The 24,453-nt window shown below is 37.0% G+C and overlaps 1 pseudogene; it reads left to right on the top strand.

The window, feature by feature from the left end:
* Window positions 1-10,411: 10,411 nt before the first annotated feature.
* Window positions 10,412-23,241, top strand: LOC125249349 (annotated as a pseudogene).
* Window positions 23,242-24,453: the final 1,212 nt, after the last annotated feature.

Here is a 24,453-nt window from a genome sequence, read left to right as displayed (position 1 = left end):
TAAATATTTTACAACTTCTTTTGAAAGGCTGTGAGTGTGTTTTCAAAAGCTATTGAACTGGAACTGTCTGTGTCCATCAAAACAGCCTTAGACCTTTAATACTGAACTTTTTCAGATAAAATTACTTCATTAAACACTTTTCATTTGTTCTTTACATTAATATAAATATTTTACAACTTCTTTTGAAATTCTGTGAGTGTGTTTTCAAAAGCTATTGAACTGGAACTATGTGTATCCATCAAAACAGCCTTAGACCTTTGATACTGAACTTCTTCAGTTAATATGACTTCATTAAACACTTTTCATTTGTTCTTTACATTAATATAAATATTTTACAACTTCTTTTGAAAGGCTGTGAGTGTGTTTTCAAAAGCTATTGAACTGGAACTGTCTGTGTGCATCAAAACAGCCTTAGACCTTTAATACTGAACTTTTTCAGATAAAATTACTTCATTAAACACTTTTCATTTGTTCTTTACATTAATATAAATATTTTACAACTTCTTTTGAAAGGTTGTGAGTGTGTTTTCAAAAGCTATTGAACTGGAACTGTGTGTGTCCATCAAAAAAGCCTTAGACCTTTGATACTGAACTTCTTCAGTTAATATGACTTCATTAAACACTTTTCATTTGTTCTTTACATTAATATAAATATTTTACAACTTCTTTTGAAAGGTTGTGAGTGTGTTTTCAAAAGCTATTGAACTGGAACTGTGTGTGTCCATCAAAACAGCCTTAGACCTTTGATACTGAACTTCTTCAGTTAATATGACTTCATTAAACACTTTTCATTTGTTCTTTACATTAATATAAATATTTTACAACTTCTTTTGAAAGGCTGTGAGTGTGTTATCAAAAGCTATTGAACTGGAACTGTCTGTGTGCATCAAAACAGCCTTAGACCTTTGATACTGAACTTCTTCAGTTAATATGACTTCATTAAACACTTTTCATTTGTTCTTTACATTAATATAAATATTTTACAACTTCTTTTGAAAGGCTGTGAGTGTGTTATCAAAAGCTATTGAACTGGAACTGTCTGTGTGCATCAAAACAGCCTTAGACCTTTAATACTGAACTTTTTCAGATAAAATTACTTCATTAAACACTTTTCATTTGTTCTTTACATTAATATAAATATTTTACAACTTCTTTTGAAAGGCTGTGAGTGTGTTTTCAAAAGCTATTGAACTGGAACTGTGTGTGTCCATCAAAAAAGCCTTAGACCTTTGATACTGAACTTCTTCAGTTAATATGACTTCATTAAACACTTTTCATTTGTTCTTTACATTAATATAAATATTTTACAACTTCTTTTGAAAGGCTGTGAGTGTGTTTTCAAAAGCTATTGAACTGGAACTATGTGTATCCATCAAAACAGCCTTAGACCTTTGATACTGAACTTTTTCAGTTAATATGACTTCATTAAACACTTTTCAACTGTTCTTTACATTAAGATAACTATTTTTCAACTTCTTTTAGACTGATATGAGGCTTTTTTTCAAAAGATATTAATTTTAGAAGTGTGTCAATACAAAATAGCTTTATTAGACATTAAGGGTACAAACTACACTTTTACAGTAAATATTACTATATTAAACACTATAAGTGTGTTCTTTACATTGAGATAAATATTTTGCAACTTAGATTGATATGAGGCTTTTTTCCAAAGATATTAATTTTAGAAATGTGTCAATACAAAATAGCTTTATTACAGTTTAAGGGTAAAAAGTATCCTTTTCCAGGCAATATTTGTACATTAAACACCATGACTATATTCTTTACATTGAGATAAATATTTTGCAACTTCTTTTACACTGATATGATAATTTTTTCCAAAGATATTAATTTTAGAAATGTGTCAATACAAAATAGCTTTATTACAGTTTAAGGGTAAAAAGTATCCTTTTCCAGGCAATATTTGTACATTAAACACCATGACTATATTCTTTACATTGAGATAAATATTTTGCAACTTCTTTTACACTGATATGATAATTTTTTCCAAAGATATTAATTTTAGAAACGTGTCAATACAAAATAGCTTTATTACAGTTTAAGGGTACAAAGTATCCTTTTCCAGGCAATATTTGTACATTAAACACCATGACTATATTCTTTACATTGAGATAAATATTTGTAAATGTCTTTTACACTGATATGATGCTTTTTTCCAAAGATATTAATTTTAATAGTGTGTCAATACAAAATAGCTTTACTACACATTAAGGGTACAAACTACACTTTTACAGTCAATATTACTATATTAAACACTATGAGTATGTTTGAGTATGTTTGATTAACCAGTCATTTATGTTTTGTTTCTGTGAATTATTTATGTTTTAAAGTACTACCATAATAATGATAAATCAATGACAACTACATACATGACTATAAATGATTATGAATTTTTTTATAAAAACAAACAAAATAATGTTCAAAATAATAAGAAAGTAAAACACTAATGTATAGTTGCCTTTGAAGAAGATTTTATTATAGTAAAATTGATTATAATGAAGTTTATTTATTAAGATTATTTAATGAAGTCATATTAACTGAAGAAGTTCAGTATCAAAGGTCTAAGGCTGTTTTGATGGACACACACAGTTCCAGTTCAATAGCTTTTGAAAACACACTCACAACCTTTCAAAAGAAGTTGTAAAATATTTATATGAATGTAAAGAACAGTTGAAAAGTGTTTAATGAAGTCATTTTAACTGAAGAAGTTCAGTATCAAAGGTCTAAGGCTGTTTTGATGGACACAGACAGTTCCAGTTCAATAGCTTTTGAAAACACACTCACAACCTTTCAAAAGAAGTTGTAAAATATTTATATGAATGTAAAGAACAGTTGAAAAATGTTTAATGAAGTCATATTAACTGAAGAAGTTCAGTATCAAAGGTCTAAGGCTGTTTTGATGGACACACACAGTTCCAGTTCAATAGCTTTTGAAAACACACTCACAACCTTTCAAAAGAAGTTGTAAAATATTTATATGAATGTAAAGAACAGTTGAAAAGTGTTTAATGAAGTCATATTAACTGAAGAAGTTCAGTATCAAAGGTCTAAGGCTGTTTTGATGGACACACACAGTTCCAGTTCAATAGCTTTTGATAACACACTCACAGCCTTTCAAAAGAAGTTGTAAAATATTTATATGAATGTAAAGAACAGTTGAAAAGTGTTTAATGAAGTCATATTAACTGAAGAAGTTCAGTATCAAAGGTCTAAGTCTGTTTTGTTGCACACAGACAGTTCCAGTTCAATAGCTTTTGAAAACACACTCACATCCTTTCAAAAGAAGTTGTAAAATATTTATATTAATGTAAAGAACAAATGAAAAGTGTTTAATGAAGTCATATTAACTGAAGAAGTTCAGTATCAAAGGTCTAAGTCTGTTTTGTTGCACACAGACAGTTCCAGTTCAATAGCTTTTGAAAACACACTCACATCCTTTCAAAAGAAGTTGTAAAATATTTATATTAATGTAAAGAACAAATGAAAAGTGTTTAATGAAGTCATATTAACTGAAGAAGTTCAGTATCTAAGGCTGTTTTGATGCACACAGACAGTTCCAGTTCCACATAGTGCGCATTAGCGACATCTGGTGGTCAAACTTGTTTCTCCACCATATCTAAATCATCTAAATCACAGATCTACGGTTTGAAAAAGCACTTGACCAAAGCTTCGGAAGTCCGTGACATACGGAATCACTCTTGTCTTGAATCAGTTATATCTAATATAAACTAATCTCATCTAAATTAATTAATTTGTGCCTCGAAGCCTCGGTATCAACCGTCCCATCACTAGACTTAAGTACCATGGACAGTGAGTCTTTATCACGCTGTCAATCGAAACTTGCACTTTGTAGATGGTGCCTCAGATTAACGATGACGTCACAGCACTCCATAGAGGTAAGTGTGTTTGTTTGCTGTCGAGCTCTACAGAAAATTGTGTTGTACTTTGTGCTCATAACAGTCAGTAACGATAATAAAATCAAATGAGCCTTTTTAAATGCAGATTCACAAAGTTATTGAAAGCGGAAGTCCGAATGTGCGAATATAAAACCAACTTTACCGAAGTAGCGCAGTGGTGGGCAAGTGATGATACCGGTGTTGTGGCTGAACACCGCCTATCGCAGAAAGCCTATCTCAAGCCATAATGATTTTTGGCTGCCTAAACACGTAATAACATATTGTGAACAGATTGAATGACGGCACTTATGTTAAAATTAAGTTTAATGTGTCTGTTCTATGTCGCACAAGTCTAGTGTGCGTGTGAGGCAATGTCTGAGCTGATTGACAGCTTTTAGGTGCGCTATTGGCAGCGTGCGCCACCCTCTGGTTACAAGTCACCACCGCATCAAATGGGGAATTTTATTAAGACGATCACACAACCTATTCGATATTCTATAATTAAATCAACTAATCGAATATTCGAAAATCGTGACACATCCCTAAACGCTTTCATGAACAAAAAGTATTTTTTTTTTTTATGTTTTGAAATGGACATTTTACCCAAGTGCAACGGATTGGACTCATCTCGCGATCTCTATTTCATTAAAGGTATTAAGTCCCAGTTGATTTTTTTGTGTTATTTGCACACCCCACACAAATTAATTAGCCTACTGGTGTTAGAGCATCTATAACGTTATCTTAAAAAACTAGATTGACAGTAACCTTTAGTACTTTCTAGTGATATTGTTATCTTTATTAATATTTTAGATAGTATCTAAGATAGATATGCTAGGCGGGCATGGTTTCAGCAACAAGTCGCATGGGTTCCAACTACATCCCGCCTCTTTGCCCATTTTCAGTTATCCGGGAGTGACGTGTGGTGACGCGCAGCTAGATGGCCGCGGCCTCATTTACGCGTCAAAACTGCTGTTCAGAACTCTATGGGTGACGTCACGGACACTACGTCCATATTTTTTTACAGTCTATGGTCGTGACACACTTTTGGTACTTAAAAATTCTGTTACTTTGAAATCCATACATGTGGCTGTAAGAAATTATTTGGAGCACACACTCAATATGTAGCAGCCATAGACTGTAAAAAAATATGGACGTAGCGTCCGTGACATCACCCATAGAGTTCTGAACAGCAGTTTGAATCATAGACAGTAAAAGAAATGGACACAGCGACCCCATTGGAACTCAATTGAGACAAGTGAAGCCCATTTTTAGCGATTTTTAGCACTTCCGTTTCTGACGCGCAGACTCAAACTAAGCTTGATGACGTCAGCAACCTGTCTGACAGATGTAAATCTTCTAGTAGCTGTGCGTGCAAACTGCCATCGTTAATCTTGCAGAGACGGCGAGCTTGAGCGGGGAGTTCTTTGGCGTGAGTGAGCAGGAGTAAGTATTCTGATTAATTATTTTGTATAGTATTTTAAAATGTAACGCCAGTACGCCATATTAAGTTAATGCATACTATTGCCTGCGAGCTTCTCCTCCTGTCTGTACGGTAATTTCTCTACTGTGCGACAGAGAGTCGAGTGGTTATGACGCAATCGTTAGCCTATTTTTACAAAAACTGTTTCTACGGGGCCATAATGTAACATAGAAGGTAATGGAGCCCTTTATACATTGTCGTGTATCTTTAGAAATAAATAATGGACAAATGGAGTCTTTAAACGCCTCAGATGTAAAGTTATTCGCTGTCAAAGTGACGCCAAAATGAATGGGAGTCAATGGGATGCTAACGCAAGTGAAGTTCTGCTACAAGATGGCGGCATGCGGCCGACTTCAACTTCCGGTCGACTTCCTTGGGCACTGGTTTTGACCGGGTGTGTCTCATACGTCCTGAAAAGTGAAGCCGCGGGCTCTTTGATCGCCCCCTGGAGGCTGGATGCAGTACAGGTCATAAATCCCGCCCTCTCAATGCAGTCGAATGAGACTTCAGTGAAAACTTAAAAATAAATTCTGCTTCAAATAAAACTTTCTGAAAGATGGTTTTGGTCATTTAAGGTAGTTGTTATCACGCTGATATATATTCAATTGTTCGTTTTTGTGATGATTTAGAATTTAGCTAGCAATTTGATGCTATAAAAACGGGGCGTGTCGTCGTGATTCGAAGTTGATTGACAGCTTGTCTGAGGACTGTCGGAGCTTCGAGGGGAGATTGAAGATGTATTAACTAACTGTTAATTTTCGATTTCTTTGTTATTTAACACCAACAAAATGAGTTGTTCAGCAGTAATCTGTACTAACTGACCTACAGGATCTGACGGATCACTGAACTTTTTTTCTGTAACATCAAATGTGAGCTTTATAAGCTAATTAATAAATGTTATTAGTTAAGATAACACACCTAATGTTAACCATGTCGGGAAAAAGCAGGTGATCGTTATCTGACAGTTACTTATTATTTTTATGGGTATAAAATAATAATTAGCAGGACAAAACTAATGATAGCTTACTCTAATTACAGCAATCGATCTCCTGTAACGTTAGTTGAACTTGATTTAAAATGGCAGGATCGTTTCTGACGATTTAGAGTTGTTTCTAGTGGCATATTATATTGATTTTATCTACTGAATTTGCTGTTTCAAAAATATTATTGCTCTAGAAACAGAATAGCCTATTATTTTATAGGTAGACTTTTAAATTGTGTATAATTTTTATAGTCTATTTAAAATACATGAATGATGACGCAGTCGTCTGGGCGGAAGTTTGATATCGTGACTCCGCCTCCGGCTCCACGACGATTCCTTCTGCGCATGCCCAGGCTCCAAACTTTTTTTTTTTGACGTATTGCGTAACGTGTCAGCGCCCATTCATCAGCCCATTTTGGCTTCAGTTCAATACAATGGAAGGAAGCGGCGTCGCGTCGTCCATCTTTTTTTACAGTCTATGGTTTTGACGCGTAAATGAGGCCGCGGCCATCTTAGCTGCGCGTCACCGCACGTCACTCCCGGATAACTGAAAATGGGCAAAGAGGCGGGGAGGTGGTTTGAGCTGATATGACTGGTTGCTGAAACCACGCCCGCCTAGCTCGACGCGACCATGTTAGCAGCAAAGGAGCTATCTATCTATCTTAGATACGATCTAAAATATTAATGAAGATAAGTTTTATCATCAGAACGTTCTAAAGGTTTACTGTCAATCTACGGTGTTTTTTAAGATATAGATCCTCCAACACCAGTAGTGTTGGTTGTGCAAATAACAACAATCAAATACCTTTATAATGAAATCGAGATCGCGAGATGAATCCAATCCGTGGCACTTGGGTAAAATATGAGTGTCCATTGCAAAACAAAAAAACATGTCACATTTCTTCTGAAAGATCTGCTCTCTGTCATCGTTCTTCAAGAAAGGATGCAATCTGAGCAGCGTTTATTTTGTAAAACTGTATACGATCGTATCTAACAAATAAATGAGCCCGTGTCCAAAGTATATGTTTTTCAAAATAGTGCAGCAGTTTTCGTTATAATATCCAAGCAGTGCTGTCAGAGTTGTATATCCTCCTGGTATTGTCATTGCAGTAAATCTCACAAGCAAAACTTTCAGCCAATGCCACGATCACGTGTGTTCTGTTTCTTCCCCATGCATGCACATCTACACAGACACACATCAGTCTCGAATATTATGCAGCAAGCCATATTTTATAATTGTATAAAATAATCGAGCACAAATACGGCTGAGATGCCAAATTCAGCGGCTGCTGAAGTAACATGACGGCTCACAGACAGCAGCGCAATCTACCTGTCACTCAAGTGACCACGCCCTTAATTATGCAGAACTTTAAGGCTTAATATAATTTAAACGGATAAGTTATAAAAAAATTCACCCCCCTCAGAGTTGTCATGAAGGGCAAAAATAGCAGTATAGACCAAAACCACAATTTGAACCAACTTGTAAACACGTTTTTTTTTCTGCTATAAACTTGGCCAATTTAACATGGGACTCTATGAGATTCTGCTCTCTTTTGGAGCCTGTCCCTAGCGGCCAGTCGATGAATCGCAGTTTAAGTTACTTCCGTATTGGCTTCACGAGAGAAAGGGGGAGGTTGCCGCTTGGTAGCAGCACTATCACCTCACAGCCAGAAGGTCCCCGGTCCTGAATCCCTGCTGAGCCAGGAGTTAGCAGGGTTTCCTCCAGGTACTCCAGTTTCCAACACAGTTCAAAGACTTTCAGCAGAGGTAAGTTAGCGATACTCAAGTGTCTGTCTGTGAGCCCGGTGATGGACTGGCCATCCGTTCAGGGTGTTCCGAACGTTCAGAAAACATTCAAAAATCATTCAAAAATAACGCTTAACATTTCCAAAATGATAGAATGGACGTTTTAAACATTTAAAAAACATTCAGAAATAAGGTTTTCATAACAGAATGTTGGCAAAAGATTCTAAGAACATATTTTTGTTAGCTGCTTGAGAGTATGTGTGGGTGAGAGGTCTATGTGTCTGAAAAGATTAAAAATCCCTGATTTAAAGTATTCTTTAATGCCAGAATACACCAAAAACAGGGTCAAAACCAGAAGAGAGATCCAAAATACTAATCTAAGATTCACAGTGGAGATAAACAGAACAAGGTTCAAAATCACTAAACCAATACAGGAATGATTGCTCAGAAAGATGAGTGCAATGAGTATGGAAGCCAGACTATTTTTTTTTTTTTTTTTTTTCCAGAGATAAAGATAATATTCAGGAAATGAAAGATAATGACATAACAAACGATGCTATAATAATTAATGTTCAGCAATATTTAAAATTCTGGCTTGAAATATAAATACATATATAGCTTTGCACTGAACATCTGTTTACACATGAAGTAATTATAGCATATAATCTCAGGAAGCAGCATATTTAAAGGTGCCCTAGAATGCTTTTTCACAAGATGTAATATAAGTCTAAGGTGTCCCCTGAATGTGTCTGTGAAGTTTCAGCTCAAAATACCCCATAGATTGTTTTTATTCATTTTTTTAACTGCCTATTTTGGGGCATCATTAAATATGCACCGATTCAGCGTGCTTCCCCTTTAAATGCTCGCGCTCCCTGCCCCCAAGCTCGCGACTCTATAATACATTGCATAAACAAAGTTCACACAGCTAATATAACCCTCAAAATGGATCTTTACAAAGTGTTCGTCATGCAGCATGTCTAATCACGTAAATATGGTATCTATTTGGATGTTTACATTTGATTCTGAATGAGTTTGAGGCTATGTTCTGTGGTTAACGGGGCTAAAGCTAACATTGCACACTGTTGGAGAGATTTATAAAGAATGAAGTTGTGTTTATGAATTATACAGACTGCAAGTGTTTTAAAAAAGGAAAATAATGACATGACTCTGATCTCCGTGAATACAGTAAGAAACGATGGTAACTTTAACCACATTTAACAGTACATTAGCAACATGCTAACGAAACATTTAGAAAGACAGTTTACAAATATCACTAAAAATATGATATCATGGATCATGTCAGTTATTATTGCTCCATCTGCCATTTTTTGCTGTTGTCCTTGCTTGCTTACCTGCATAACGTCTGATGACTCAGCTGTGTAGCTCCAGACGTTAATACTGGCTTATGCAAAAGATGGGCTGGCATATGCAAAAGTTGGGGGCGTACATATTAATGATCCCGACTGTTGTGTCACAGTCTGGCGTTATGTTGAGATTCGCCTGTTCTTCAGAGGTCTTTTGCACAAATCAATTTTACATAAGAAGGAGGAAACAATGGTGTTTGAGACTCACTGTATTTCCATGTACAGAACTCTAGTTATTTAACTATGCTGAGGTAAATTCAATTTTCAATTCTAGGGCACCTTTAATTTTACACAACAGATTTTAGGTGACTTTCAATAGCCATGTTTAGCCATATTGTGCAGGCAGTAGGCAGAGAAATTACAAATGCACTGGATGTTAATTATCAGTTGTCTTGGCCCACTATTTGTCTATACAGTTAAAGGTCAGTAGCTGACCATTTCTCTGTAGATGAGGATAAGAGTAGGAGTTTGTTTTCAGAAGATCTCATGTACACTGTGTACTTTAAAGATCTCAGCTGATTTCTTGCATGTTATTGACTACAAAGAATTGAACATTCTCATTTGATTGCAAATAAAATTACTATTTAGAATATTTAAATGCTTGAATATTCCAATATGCAACCTTTAAGTTCAACTCTGAATTATGTGGTCAGGAACATTCATAATGAACTGAATGTTTATTCTAATGTGTGCAAGAGTAAAGCTTTTGTATGTCTTTACTTGAACTGAGCCCACTTGAACTCATCACAAATGAATTTTTGGACAAACCAACAAACTGCGTATTAGCACAGGTTTTTGAACTGTATTGCCCACACGGTTGAATCATTAATCAGAGGATCAATACAAATGTTTTGAAGGACCTCCTTTAGCATGAGAGTCCCTTTAAAAGAGACGGTCCAGTTCATCTCATGACCTGGATGATCGCTCCTCATCATGGCTCTGAATTTCAGCTGCTGTTGGAAAGATCTCCTTCTGCTCTCTTTCCTCCTGATCTGTGTTAATGGACAAACATCAAGGCCGTAAGTTTTTAACAATTTCTGCTGAGGAAGGCAGAGTTTTGCTTTCCAAATGTGATAAATTATTAGTATACCATTAGTCATTGTGTAAGTCTTGATTATTTCTCCTGTATTTAACTGATCTGTGTCGCACAGTAGACATTTGCTGTTTGAATGACAACTTAAGGCATGTATAATATTTTTAAGGGCAATATTGTTCTGAATAAACATAAAAAGCTATAAATCAAGTTGCTCTTGTATTCTCACTTCTCAAGGTATATAATTGATCAAAAGCAAATTAACAGTATTGATTTTCACTCCCAGTTTAATTTTTTTTTTTTTTTATGTTTCTTGTTTTATCTAATTACTCTGGCAATATTGTATGATCAATTGTCTCTGGACAGATCTTTCATGGTGACGTTTCCTGCAGTGATCGAGTCGGGCTCTGAGGCCAAACTCTGTGCAAGTTTTCTCAATCCCAATGAAAGCCTTGTCATGAATATTCATCTGGTTCATGGTGACCAGAGCACTTTACTGCTGCAGGAGAAAGCTGAGGAAGAGTTTCATCGCTGCTTTAACTTCAAGGTCTGCCATCAAAATCTGCACAATATAATGACTATACAATCAATTATGTTAGTTTCGCCATAATGCATCTAGTATTTGTGAAGGCAGGTTGTGAATACATATTATTTCTCATCAGGCTCCTCTGGTCGAAGCAGAATCAGTGCAGAAAATGAAGGTCGAACTTCAGGGAGAGACTTTCAAGATGACTGAAGAGAGAAAAGTCATGTTCAAGCCTTACCATCCTCTGACCTTTATCCAGACTGATAAACCCATCTATCTTCCAGGACAGACAGGTGAGCTGTGAATGTTTCAAAGGCTAAACCTCAGCAAATAATGCTGGTGTCACTGACATCTAAACCCTGATCACAGCTGATATAACACATATACATCAAGTAAAGCACATTATGATCATGCAATGAGCTGACGGTAAAAGGGTATGAAGTAAACAATTCAATGGATTTACAAACTTGTAAATAGAAAAGAGGAGCAGAAGAAAAGATAAGGAAAGCAGATAAGGATGAGGAGCTTTGGAAACTCAAGAATGGTTATCTAGTGTGTGTTTGAGCTATATATAATTACAAATAACTGATGAAGTAAATCTCATGATATCAGTATCCGTATGACTTTATTTTATATGAAATCTAGAGATACTACAGATCAGGGGTGTCTAACTCAGTTCCTGGACAGTATTGTGAAGAAAAGTAATCTCTTCCTTGCAAATGAAGTTCAAGAGGAACAGTTCCAGAAGTCAAAATTAGACTTTATTGAACAAAGCAACAAAGCTGAGACGCCTGTAGGACATCTGAATGTGTCTCTGGCCAGAGAGCCATTCTTTATACCTTTTTTATCTGTTATTTTGCAATGCTCATGTAGTGATTTTTACTTTGTTCCATCCAAGAAGGTGAAGTAAAATAGGGATTGGTACTCACGTCACCGCTGACGTTGTGATTTTTGGATCACACGTCTCTTAAGGTGTGATTATGAGTACATCAGATGACCACTTCCCCCCCTTTTCCTAGTTCAGGGCACCAGTCAAGGTCTTTTACCTTGGCAGTATGAAGAACACTCCCAACAGGGGCTTTCATTCATTTAGAATTAATGTAAAGTGGTCAGCTGATTTATCTGAAAGATTGGTGATATTGCTAACTTGTAGAGCCTCTTCTGTATTATCAGCACAAGGAAGACACAAGTGTTATAAAATAAATTTTATTAACAAAAAGATAAACAAAAATAACTAACACAACTACTAAATGAATACCATGAATGATAAAGGAATAAAGTGCATAAGATACATAGAATACAAGTGATTAAGTTGGGTGTGGCTATGGAAGAGTTAGGTTATCTTATGGAAAGATAAACTGTTTTTCTGAAAATAATAAGGTGGAGAACCTTATTATGCACCAAACAAATAAACGAAAGATTATTTGTTATTAACTAACATCAGCTATATTACATCTAATGGGAATTAGGAAATTATATACTGATAATATACAACAATGCCAAGGTCTCTGGAAAGAGGTTTGGTTAAGTGATATTTACGTTCCATGTGGTTGAATCCGATGACGGTGACGTCTTCCACTGGTTGTGCGGGTGACAATGCAGTGTGGAGAGGAGCCAGAATCTGTTTCAACAGTCTTGAACATGAAGCTCTGTGGGATGCTGATCTCCTGGAGCACCAAAGGGTCCTAAAATCTTGAACACGCAGATGAGGCCCTGGCGTAGGTGCAGAAGGTCCTTAACAATCTGGAACACGCAGACGAAGGTACCTTGGAGTGAAGGTTTGCTCTCCTGAGCTTAACCTTGTTGCAGATGTCGTTACTGTCTCGCTGGACGGAAACTCTGAACGTAGTGTTTGTTGATGTCTCTTTCCTCACAAGCGGGAGGCTTAGAGCGTGGTCGTCTCTGTTGCTGCCTCACAAGCTGTAGACTCAGATCATGGGATCTGTCGTTGTCTCTCTGGATGGACCAGAGGCTCAGAACGGTGTATCTGTTAATGTCTATCCCCGTGCAGGACAGACTCAGAACAATGTATCTGTTGTCTCAGCTTCGCAAGCCGGGACTCAGAACAATGTATCTGTTAATGTTTTCCCCCTTTGAAGGGCAGACTCAGAACAAGGAGTGTCTGTTGAAAGGGTACCTTTATCCCTTTCCGATGAGGAGGAGATTGCATTTTGGCGCTTGTCCATTCGAAGTGCTGTGATTGGCTGCTGGCATCAGAGGGGACACACAAAGTGTGGCCCACCCTTCTTTCCCCTGTGGAACTCATTTGCATAAAGCACAAAGTTGGAAATCTTTACAGTGTCTTTAAAGTTTACCAATGCATTTCTCACTTTCCAAACTTTCCACCAGAATACCTTTGGCAATATTATAAACAAATAGAGACTAAACATGATGGGAAAAGATTGGACTGTCATTCAATTGTACATTAACAGCTGAATTTGCGACAGGTGTTGCACTACAAATAGCTGTCAATGAGAATACTTATTTCTGTGAATAAGTATGAAATGGATGTGTAGTTGCATCAGTTCTAAGGTTTTCAAACATAGTTTTGAATGAATTTGGATGGATCTTTGTGATCTCTCTTTGTGTCACCCATTGCTGCTAAGGTCCCAAGGAATTTTTATGGCGGGTCTGTGGCCAACCTTAGTAAGTAGTCTCTAGATGGGTGTAGGGTAGAAACTCCATGTGGACCAATGAGAAGTCCTGTCCTTCTCAGGCTTGGTACAAGAGGTCGTTCTTCTTGCCCTCTAAGAGGTGTCTGGATGTTGTCCTTACAATTTTTATCTGATGGCCGTTGGACAGTTTTTTTGTGTTAGTCCACCAAGATCCAATCAAAATGTAGCAAACTTTTGTCCGCTGTTACGGACAGAGAGGGGCCCGACCATAAACTGGGCCCTGGAATGTGCTGTTCACTACACTCAGCAACTTAAAAGTTCACCACATCTGTTCCAAACAATCATATCTTTATTTTCTTACCCATCTTTTTAATTGTGGCAGCTATACGCTGGTCAACCCTTTATCATAGGCTAGATGTAACATCTTCAAAGGACTCCTGGCTCCTTCCCAGAGGATGGGAGCCTCCCCATGGCATCTTCACTTATTTTCATGATAATTTTATTCTTACAACCACCTGCAGTGTTCTGATAATGCCCCTAACTTGGCAAAATATTCAGTGGGTCCCACAACTTTCTCCAATGCTCCTGACCTTGTGACAGCAGAATACAGTCGTCAACTCTGTATTTGATCCTTCATACGGTTACGTTCACACACAGTGCGGTCATTTACAGGAATGAAATACTGACTGTAAGTGTTGTCCCTTACATAAGAGCTGAAGATTTCAAAAGTGAATATTTTTTTTAATACACATTTATATTTTACAGTGAACTTCAGAGTTGTTACCATGGATACAAACTTTGCACCCCTTGATCAGCAGGTCTGATGTGTTTATCTTGCAACTTTATCGCTCTTGTTTCCTTGCATTGTTAAATAGACATTTAATAAATAAACATGGCTTTTAATCATTTACTATTACTATTTGCTCTTTTACAGTATAGTACAGTGATTCTTGAGGTAAGAACACAAAACCTTCTGTACAGTCACAACAAACACACCTTTTAAATCTTATTAACACTATGAAATTCTGATATGTTTGCAATTAATGTATTTTCAGAAGGCTAATTAAACATTTCTTCATTGACAGTCAGGATGTGTGTAGTTGACTGTAACTAAATATCTGAACTGTGTCTTTGGTTTTAAACAGGACAGTCAAGGTAACCGGATTGGTCAATGGACAAATGTTTCTTCAACAAGGTGGATTTTGCAGCGTTCTTATGAATTAAACCCAGAGGCCCGTCAAGGCATGTACAAACTGAAGGCTTTTATTAGTGACAGGATGATCTCACATCATTTTGAGGTGAAAAAATATGGTAAGTCATAAAAACAAACGATTCCAGTGTTGCATGGGAAGAATTTAAATTATATGTTTGTATATTAAAATCTAATTTGACTACTAATAATTCTAATTTCTGGCTTCTAGTTTTGCCTAAGTTTGAAGTTACTGTAAAAAGCCCAAAAAAAGTCAGCATTGAAGAAGAGGAACTGATAATTGAGGTTTGCGGAAAGTGAGTGCTTTATTTTATTTCCTGCATTAAGAGAGCAGTGTGTTCTTTCATTCTTGGCACAATTAAGTTACTTTAATTTAATTGTTTTGCTTCTTCTTCTTCTTCTTCTTCTTCTTCTTCTTTTTTAACTCTGGGGTCAGTTAATTACTGTAACCCTCTTCCTAATATAGTTGCTGAATTGAACCCTGGGCTGTAGATCATTTGCTTGTACCTTTTTCACAGATACACTTACGGACAGCCTGTACCTGGTAAATCATGGGTGAAAGTGTGTCGTAAAAACTTGCCCTATCAAAGCCATCACACCAATCCAAGTGTGTTTTTGAGGAAACCATTGAGGTGTGTGAGTTGAAACACAGTACAAGTAATGGCACACTTATCTTTCCTCCATTTATCCAGTTAAACCACTCTTTAGTTAATATTCTATGTTTGTGTTCATTCATTATAATTAGATAAAAAAGACAGGCTGTGCCGTCCATACCTTAGATGCATCAGTCTTTCTGAACGCCACACTAAAGGACAGGCTTCAGAATTCTCTTGCTGTTGAGGCAATGGTTACAGAAGAAGGAACAGGTGAGCTGTTGAATTTGATCAGATCCACGTTACATACATTTCTAGAATTTCTCATTTTTGATGTTTTACTTTTATTTGAATAAATATTTATTTTGGTGTTTTTACTATTTACAGAGATCACCATGACAAAATCTGAATCTGTATCTCTCACTTATGAAATTGGTAAAGTCATATTTACTGACCTGCCCAAAACATATGAACATGGATCAGTTATAGAAGGAAAAGTGAGTCTAAAATCAGTTTGTCTCTGTTTAACACAATTGATATGTACAGAATTATTTCTTATTTTATTCTTTCAAAATCATATTTTCAACAGATCAAACTCTCAAATTTCAAGGGCGCACCGATTCAATACAAAGAGGTTTATCTTATAGGAGGGTCCCACTTGGTCCCCAAAACTGCTCCTAAATCTCACTACAGACAGCGATGGACTGGCCAGCTTCTCTTTTAATACGTCCAGTCATTCTAAAAGTGGTATTAATCTGATTGTAAGAGAGTTTGTATTAGTTTACTTTTGTGTTCCCTGAAGAGTTCAATTGCATGAGTTATTTTTGATTCTTTGTTATCCAGGCAAGTGTCTATCCTGGGGTCCGTTATCATGGCTACAACACGCCTTACATTTCTGCAGATATAAAAACAGTTCAGCTCCTTCGGCCTGCCGCTCCATACAATCCAACACTAAGTAAATTGATTATAGAGAATACTGAGCAACCATTAAAGTGTGACTCTGAGTTTACAGCCACCATCAAGTATTATTTTGTTGGAGAGACAATTGAAGACTTCAAAACGGACATTGTCTATATGGTGAGAACATGTGCAGTATGTACATTATTACAGAGATGTTTTTGTTTAACAGTGTTCATTGGCAGCATTAGTGAGTTTGTTATCAGAGTGTCATCTGTCTGTTTCAGGTCTTGTCCAGAGGAGTGATCGTTCATCATGGATATGAGAAGGTTGAAGTGAAATCTTCTAATGGAGTAGCAAGTGGCACAATGTCATTCAAACTGTCTATTAGTGCAGATCTGGCTCCAGTAGTGCAGATTCTGGTGTACTGTGTTCTGCCCAGTGAAAATGTTGTTGCTAGTAGCAAAAATTTCAACACTGAAAAGTGTTTCAAAAACAAGGTATGTATTGTAGCTTTAGAAATGAGCCTCTTTAAACTGTATTACTGACTCAATTCTAAAATAAACTCTATTGACTGTATGTCACAGGTGTCTCTGCAGTTTTCTCCTGCTGAAGCAGTTCCTGGTGAGAAAAACACTCTCCAGCTCTCAGCTCAGCCTGGTTCATTGTGCGGCCTCAGTGCTGTAGATCAGAGCGTCCTGATCCTGAAGTCAGGAGAACGCCTGGATACTGACAAGGTGTGTAGATGCTTTAAGATTTAGTATTGATTAAATGTGTCTTCATAGTGGGAATCTACAGTGTGAATCTAGTGATAACAGTTTTTCGTTATTACTGCTATGATCCATCACTGTTTAACTGACATCCCGATCTCAGGAGATTTAACATTAATCTTTATTCTTTCACACCAAAATTGATTTAAAGTTTTACAAAATACATGGATTATTTAGTGTTGAATTATTTAGAAATCATACTGACTCATCACAGATCTTCAACCTGCTGCCAGTGAAATCGGGGTCAGATTATCCTTATAGTGTTGAAGATGAGCAGGAGTGTCTGCATGTGAGATCCCGTCGAGCTGTGCCGACAGACAACACCTATAAATCCTTAAAGGTAACAGGTGGATTATATGTGTGACAGTGCAGTAGATAATGACTGGGAGAGTATACTGCACATGCACAAGTAAATGCATAAAAAAGCCCACTTGATTATACTGACAATTAAAAGTAATTTGAATTTTCATGACTTTTGTTGTTTATCTTTTCCATTTGACAGAGAGTGGGATTGAAGATGGCAACAAATTTAGTTGTGCGAGTCCCTCGGTGTCTGTCATACAGAGGCTTGACGTATCACCGTCACCAATACCGTGGTGAAGGTACATGTACTGTTATTACAATCCAAGCTGTGATGTTTAAATATGTAGGTGCTTATAACATATTTTAAAAAGTAAAACAATTCCACAATTATAGTGATGTAGTATGAAAATAAGTTTTTTTTGAGGGGTTATTAGTTAAATTTGAATCAGTGTTATTATTGGTAAAAACTTAACTTGTGTAAAATTAAACTGATGCATTAACTTTGGCAGCTGTAATGTAACTGCTCTGAGACTCCAGGATCCAAATGCAGTTTTATTGAGGGAAAATCCACAATCGTAATCCAACGTACAGGCAACAGGTCAAAAGCACAGAAAGGCAGTCCAAACAAACAACAAAGCAGAAACACACAGGCAAAACAGGAAAATCCAAGAACAGGCTGAGATCAAGAAACAAGATACAGATGACAGGAAGAATGCTCAGACTTGCAGCTGTTACACTAAACAATACTTCACTAGGAATGACTGCGAGATAATAGAGGTAATGAGGTAAAAAGCTAACCAGGGGGCGTGGTCCAATCAGTAACAAACAAGCAAATGAACAAACAACAAATGTACAAAATACACATAATTACTTACATGATGTATTTCCTACTCATCTTTGCATAAATATGCAAAAAATGCACTTTATATTTTACTACCAAATTTTATGTCTGTTCAGTGGTCATATATAACAGAAAACACAATTAATTTAAAAAAGCTTAAATTATGTACAAAATACACATAGTCATCTTTGCAATGTGCAACACTTTATATTTTACCTTATATGTAATATATAATTAATTTAACACATCTCGTGATTTTGGGGCATGTGAGTTTATGCTTAGCCTTGAATACCCCTCTGTAGCGGTATTCAAGATAGTGTGGGTTTAGTGTGCATTAAGGGCACTGCACTTGGGCATTTTTAAGACATGGGACAGTCTTGCACACTTATTTCCTGTTGCTCTCAAGTGGCCAAGTCTGCAAGTGTGGGTATTTGGACAGGGCAAGTGGAGACACAGGGAACACAGCAGATCATGACAGCAGACATATAATACAAAAACTAAAATAAAAACTAAATTGAAACTAGAAATCTCTGACAGCACTAAATAAATCTGCATATGAAAATAAAATAATGTGTATTAAAATGATGATTTGCCTTCCATTTGCTGTTCATTTATATTTATATATAGAATTGCTTATTTTGATGTGCTGTTCACATATATATCACTAAAAACTACAAAATATCACTTTTTTCAGCTGGTGTTCCAATGGGAATGATGGATTTAGGAGGGGCTAATTCAGGTGCAGAAGACACAGATTCTCCAGCAGTGACGATTCGGACCGTCTTTCCAGAAACATGGATCTGGGACCTTGCTGAAGTGGGGTATGTGAAGCATAATCAATACATTTAACATCATATTTATCTTATATACTTATATTATCTTATATACATATACTAATCTTTAATACATCATCTCCCCTCACACTCACAAAAAAAAGAAAATACCTTGTTTGCTTTGCAGATTCTGAATCCAGTTTTTTTTCTTTTCATCTCTGTGCTGAATGTTGTTATTTATTACAGAAAAAATGCCAGAAGCAGATATACATATTGTTGTAATTTCTCCACAGGGACTCTGGATCAGTTCAGGTTCCTGTCACGGTTCCTGACACCATCACCTCATGGGAGACGGAGGCCTTCTGTCTGTCCTCTGAAGGTCTGGGTCTGGCTCCTCCTGCTCAGCTGACAGTTTTCCAGCCCTTCTTCCTGGAGCTCTCTCTGCCTTACTCCATCATCCGTGGGGAGATCTTTGAGCTGAAGGCCACTGTCTTCAACTATCTGTCCAAGTGCATCATGGTGAGATTTCACACTCAGTCTTATCAAATCATATCAAATATGCCACTAATCATGTGTGGTTGATTGACAGGTTAAAGTGACTCCAGCTCCTTCCTCAGACTACACTCTCAAAGCCTCCTCTGATGATCGGTATTCATCCTGTCTATGTGCTAATGGAAGAAAAACCTTTAAATGGATCCTCACTCCTTCTGTTCTTGGTGAGTTTTGCTGAATCATTGTTTCTCAGTGTTTGTGTCTGTTGTATTTTCACGTACATGTCTTGTGTTGTAGGAGTCTTGAATATTACAGTCAGTGCAGAGGCAGAGGCGTCCCAGACTGTGTGTGACAATGAGATTGTGAGCGTCCCAGAGAGAGGACGCATTGACACGGTCACACGAAGTCTGCTCGTACAGGTCAGCGCACGTCAAACAGATTTCAGACATAATTTATTCATGATCCTAATGCTGCTCATATCAGTATGATGAGTTGATGTGATTGTTTTATGCTGCAGGCTGAAGGAACTGAAAAGACAGAGACTCACAGCTGGTTACTGTGTCCAAATGGTTTGTCCACGGACTATATTTAGCATCATAGTGTTACTCAGCTGATCACTGATGTGTGTTTCTGTCTCTCTGGTTCATAGGTGACAGTCTCTCAGAGGAAGTGGCTCTGACTCTTCCTAAAGATGTGATAGAGGGATCAGCCAGATCCACTGTTTCAGTCATTGGTAACATTTACAAATACAAGCAGAAATTAGGAGATTGGGTTTGGATTATAAAATATATTTTAACTCGTGTATGGTTTATAGGAGACATGTTGGGTCGGGCACTGAGGAATCTTCACGGATTATTACGGATGCCGTACGGCTGTGGGGAACAAAACATGGCTGTTCTTTCTCCCAATATTTACATTCTGCAGTATCTGGAGAACACGGAGCAGCTCACCTCAGCCATCCGAGAGAGAGCCACCGGCTTCCTGAAGAGTGGTGAGAGACATAAATAATTGAAAAAAAAAATACTGAGACGTTTAGTAGTTATTCAGACACATTTGGTCAACTCAAATGAACATCTTAATCATTATCAAACTCAACAGGATACCAGAGACAACTGAACTACAGGCATAACAGTGGAGCATATAGCACATTTGGATACGGAGAAGAGAATACTTGGTAAAACTTTATCAAAGAAAATATTAAAAGTTACTTTACAAAAATAAACCTAGCCAGATTGTGCAAAATATTAGATTTTGTATCAATAATATTAGAAAATATTAGTCTGTTTTCTGCATTCTTTTTTATTCAGTTAATTTCGGTTACCACTGGAGTTAAAGTACTGCTACAGCTAATGCCATTGTGTATATTACCACACCACCAGGTTGACTGCTTTTGTCCTGAGGTCTTTTGGCAGAGCACAGAAATACATATTTATTGATCCACAAATTATTCAGAGTGCAAAGGAATGGTTAATAAACAGACGGGATTCAGACGGCTGTTTTATCCAACAGGGAAGACTGTTCAACAACAGAATGAAGGTATTTCGTTTGTTTCTTAAAGTTTGCTGTGACCAGTAGACATCAGGTCTGAGAATAAATTGAATATTTGTCTTTATTTCTGTTTCTCATATATTCCAGGGTGGAGTGAATGATAATGTGACCATGACTGCCTACATTACTGCATCATTGCTTGAACTGGAAACTCCAGTCACTGTAAGTTCATCTACAGGAAACACAATATAAACTCATAGAAAAATGACACTCACAGCGTCTGTTTCTCTGTTTTTGTCACAGGATCCTGTCGTCAGTAAAGGTTTGTCATGCTTGAGGTCCGTCATTAAGGATGTCAAAAACATTTACACCACTGCTCTGCTCACCTACACTTTCAGTCTGGCTAGAGACACGGACACTCGACAGCAGCTTTTCAAGAAACTGGAGGATGTTGTTATTTCAGACGGTAAGAGGTTTGTTTCTGATGACTTTCTGTCATCATTTATGACAGTACTATTGTTTTTTGTCATGCTCATTGAGTTACTCTTGTGTCTTTTGTCATTAAGGGTCTCTTCTCCACTGGTCTCAGTCTGCATCTGCTGATGACTCTGATTCTCTGGCAGTGGAGATCAGCTCATATGTGCTGCTAGCTGTTCTCACTGCAGATTCAGTCACTTCAGCTGATCTGGGCTATGCTAACAGGATTGTCAGCTGGCTTGTGAAGCAGCAGAATGCCTATGGAGGATTTTCCTCCACACAGGTTACTCAAACTACTCTAATAAAACACATTATTGTTGAATGTGCTGGTGTGAATGAGTAAAAGTGACATTACTGAACTCATTCATTTCCCAGGACACAGTGGTGGCTCTTCAGGCTCTGTCTTTGTACGCCACCAAAGTGTTCAGCTCTGATGGCTCCAGCACAGTGACTGTACAGTCAGCAGGAGACTCTCACCACTTTGAGGTCAATCAGGACAACAAGTTACTGTACCAGGAGAAGCAGCTGCAGAACGTTCCAGCCAAATACAGCATTGAAGTGAAGGGCTCGACCTGTGTGTCTGTGCAGGTCTGTAGTGTTCAGCTTCATTTACTCACATTCAGTTTCTCTCTTGGCATTTTATGGTTATTCTGCTTTGAAACGGTTTATTAATTTATTTTTGTTTGTGTTGAATCTCTCAGATGGCTCAGTTCTACAACATTCCCACTCCTACTGGAGCTAAAACATTGAGCATTGAAGCTAAGATTGAGGGAGATTGCAAGAAATCCTCTGGACAGTACCTATTGTTAAACTTCACTGTGAAGTAAGAACAATAACTTTATGCTATAAGACATGATTTTGGTTATTGCTTTAATTCAGTCAACATGAACTCTGATGGTTGATATTAATTTTTTTCCAGATATGATGGTCCACAGGCAAGAACTAACATGGTCATTGTGGATATTAAACTCTTGTCAGGATTCACAGCTGATACATCAATGGTGCGTTTGACTATGTGAAGTGATTCATTATTAGATTTACTGTACTGTCGCTGAGAATCTACTGTAAGATGGTGCAGCTATGGCTGATATTGTCCTGCTCACGTCTTGATGAACAACATGATAGCTTACAGAGAATAGCTCTCCTGTTGGGCATGTAACAAATCATACATTTATTTCTAAAAAAATCACTTTTTCCACAGCTTGAACCTCAAAGCACTTCAAGCGAATCACTTGTGGAACGGGTCGATTCTAAAGATGATCATGTCATCGTGTATTTGAAAGAGGTGGGAGAACAGCAACATTCATATGATAAGATGCAGTGATTCATTTACATTTTTTATTCACTGTTTATCCTCCTGCAGGTTCCGAAAAATATTGCAGTCAATCACCAGTTACAATTAAAACAGATTCTTCCAGTGAAGAATCTCAAGCCAGCTGTGATTAAAGTGTATGATTACTACCAAACAAGTAAGATTTGATGTGCCATTTTTCTTTGATTTTATTATGTGATTCAAAAGTATCTGTTGGCATTAAGCTAATTTCTTGGTATCAATATTTCCCTCAGGTGATCTAGTGGAGACTGAGTATTCATCTCACTGTGAATGAAGTGTCGTGCTTCAGTTCTGCAGCTTGGATAGATATGTTTGAATGCTGACTAAATGTTTTTATTCAGTGTTTATATCTTTTCCTGGGCAAATTAGTCTTTGTTTTATTAAACCCAAACAACCTGAAAACACTTTGGTGAGCTTACTGTATTTTTGTTCTTGATTTGTAGTTGCTTACATACTATGGCAATATTTTAGTGTCAGATTAAATATTTTTTGCACTCAACTATCACAGCTTTCCTTGCTTAGCCAAAGGGGAAATGATATCAGACTCCAATACTGGATGACAAATTGCCTTTTAAATCTCATACACTAGATGGTTGAGTACATATTGCATAGTATATGTGCATAGTGTATAGTATGTCATTTGGGACACAGCTACTGACACGAGAATGATTTTCAATATGTTGTAATGCTTCAAAGAGAGGATGCATTTACAAGAATGCGTTTAAGATCCATGTATTCAACTAGGAACCTCTGGAAGTGAGTGAAGGTACTGCAGAAATCTGTTTAAAAGGATATATAAAACAGAAATGTCCTTATTTTTTTTTTCACATGTCTAACTACTTGAAAGAACATGCATGATCTTAATGATTAAGCATTATATAATTAAATAATGTTAGTCAATGCTCTTAAAGATCCATTTATAGATTAACACTCAAAATATCCCTATTATCTGACATACATACAGATATCACTGAATTAGGTTTCCTGAAATATAATAAATGTGAATCTTAGTTATTTTTGTATTCAAATATATAATGCACTTAATGCTCTGTGTGGCAGTGGGAGTAAATGGGAGAAGTGAAAAAGGGCTAGAATCACTACCAGGGATCGCCCTTCACGGTAAAATACACTAGGCTCACAGGTTAGTTAAGGCCGAGTCAGATACCAGACAAGGTGGTGTCAATTTCAACAATGATCTTTATTTGAGATAATAGAAAAGAAAAAAAAAATATCGAAGAAACCCAGCAGTCACATGTGTACACTCACACCACACTGTGAGCACTGCATTCAGGCTAAAGACCCACCACAGCAATGAGAGACGCTGGTCATATACAGCGGACCGCCCCAAATCTGAAGGGGAAAAACAAAAACTGTTTTAAAAACAGTAAAACACGCACAGTTTCAACCGCAAGTTCGCCAGGTCAATCCTACCAAACTAGTCAAGGGGCCGCGTCCGGTCACCAAAATAACCAATCGGTTGTCAGTTCGGAAACAGTAGCCAGCAGTATTACAAAAAACAAAAACAAAAAAAACATATACAGAAACAACCTCACATCAAACAATGCAAAAAGATTAACAAAAACAAAGTTAACCAGCCAGGCCGCTAACGATCATAC

The sequence above is a fragment of the Megalobrama amblycephala genome, linkage group LG16 (genome assembly GCF_018812025.1).
Source record: "Megalobrama amblycephala isolate DHTTF-2021 linkage group LG16, ASM1881202v1, whole genome shotgun sequence".
NCBI lineage: Eukaryota > Metazoa > Chordata > Actinopteri > Cypriniformes > Xenocyprididae > Megalobrama > Megalobrama amblycephala.
This window is presented reverse-complemented; position numbering and strand designations above follow the sequence as displayed.